This window comes from Gekko japonicus, unplaced genomic scaffold (genome assembly GCF_001447785.1).
Source record: "Gekko japonicus isolate JY-2015 unplaced genomic scaffold, Gekko_japonicus_V1.1 scaffold12794, whole genome shotgun sequence".
Classification (NCBI taxonomy): domain Eukaryota; kingdom Metazoa; phylum Chordata; class Lepidosauria; order Squamata; family Gekkonidae; genus Gekko; species Gekko japonicus.
Window position 1 is genome coordinate 1 of NW_015177371.1, and position 1578 is coordinate 1578.

A 1578-nucleotide genomic window follows, 5' to 3' on the forward strand; every position below is an offset into this window, starting at 1 on the left:
GGTAGTGAAGGACGGGGTATAAATCCCATATTTTCTTCATCTTCTTTTTTTAAAAAAATTGTATCGATTGCGAAGCCGTCCCAACCCGCCTCTCTTTGATTCCCAGTCAACCACCATTTCGGCCACCGCTACTATGGAGTCCAATAAGATCGTCGGGTCCCTGAAGATTGGCAGGTGAGCAATATTGACCGAGGGTCTCTGCATTTTCACACCGAAAGATCTTCCTTTCCCACTTTCTCGGGGAACCCAGCTGTATCCGCTGGCATCCCTGAAATCCGCTGATGAGATGCTTTTTATGTGGGCTGGGGATCTCAGGCGACGGGATCCGAGGTTCACCCCCAAGGTGGCGGTTTCCCAGCACACAAAATAAATTGCTCTTCGTTTGCCCTGCCAAAGGAACCCAGTTCTCCCTCTTTCCCCTCCTTTAGGCTGGAGCTGTCCTTGAAGCACTCAGACGTGGGGCCGTTCTCGGTAAGACTTTCTCAATCACCAAAAAGACTGGATCCCGTGGCCTGGAAGGACACCCAAAGACTCCAGTGGCACATCCAGGGGTTCCGGTTCTCAATTTGGTCATTTAAGGGGGCAGAGCTAACCCCATTATGGGTTCTTTCCCCCTCCTAGATATCTGCGCCCCAACCTGGAAGGCCCAAGCTAGTCTGACCTCTGTCTCGTCTGATCTTAGAAGCTGAGCAGGGATGGCCCTGGTTAGAACTGGGATGGGAGACCACCAAGGAAGTCCAGGGTTGCTACGCAGAGGCAGGCCATGGCAAACCACCTCTGCATATCTTTTGCCCTGACCTGGATGGCCCAGGATAGCCCCATCTCATCAGATCTTGGAAGCTAAGTAGGGTCAGTCTTGGTTAGTACTTGGATGGGGCCCACCAAAGAAGCCCAGGGTAACTACGCAGAGGCAGGCAATAGCAACCCACCTCTACTCACCTCTTGCCTTGAAAACCCTATTTGGCTGCCATAAGTTGGTTGCAACTACATGGCACTTTCCACCCCCATAGATCTGGGGATGTCCTCTCTTCAAACGCTTTCCCAGAACTGCTGCTGGGGGTGGGGGTGGAGATTCTCCTCACTGCCTCGGAATCACTCAGCCAGCAGACCTTGATGGGCAGGAAGAGGCAGGTGTGGGGTGTCCTTCAGCGGTTGGAGTTCCTGCTTCGGGGCAGAAGCAGACTGTTCACCAGATCCGTTCCAGGCCTTTCATTCCGACCGGCCATTCCTTCTTCCCCTCCAGGTGCAATTGATGCAGGCCGTCATGAACTACTTTGCTGCCAACGTCTTGGTCCCTCAAATTAATGGTAAGGACTGTGGTGCAAAGTGTATTCTGACCCGAATCCTTAATTAAGCCCATTTCACACATTGGGGGCCCAGAGGCAAAGGGATTTTCCCCCGGGCAGTGACACTTCCCTTTGGAAGCCCCTTTGTGGCTGCAGCTGCCAGTGCAGCGAAGGGATAACGGGACCTCCAGAGGGTGTGTTCCCCGCATTTTCTCCCCCATGACCCATGTTGGCCATGTTGGGGGGGCGGGGGTGTAGCTGGGTGGAAGCCACCAGAAATGACTGAACCTGG

At 53.7% G+C, this 1578-nt stretch overlaps 1 long non-coding RNA gene across 1 annotated transcript; it reads left to right on the forward strand.

Moving 5' to 3' along the window:
• The first annotated feature begins 105 nt into the window (after nucleotides 1-105).
• On the forward strand, nucleotides 106-1317 carry LOC107124902. Its single transcript, XR_001482995.1, has 3 exons — nucleotides 106-174; nucleotides 429-471; nucleotides 1244-1317. It is a non-coding gene; the product is annotated as an uncharacterized LOC107124902 (long non-coding RNA).
• The last annotated feature ends 261 nt before the right edge of the window (nucleotides 1318-1578 follow it).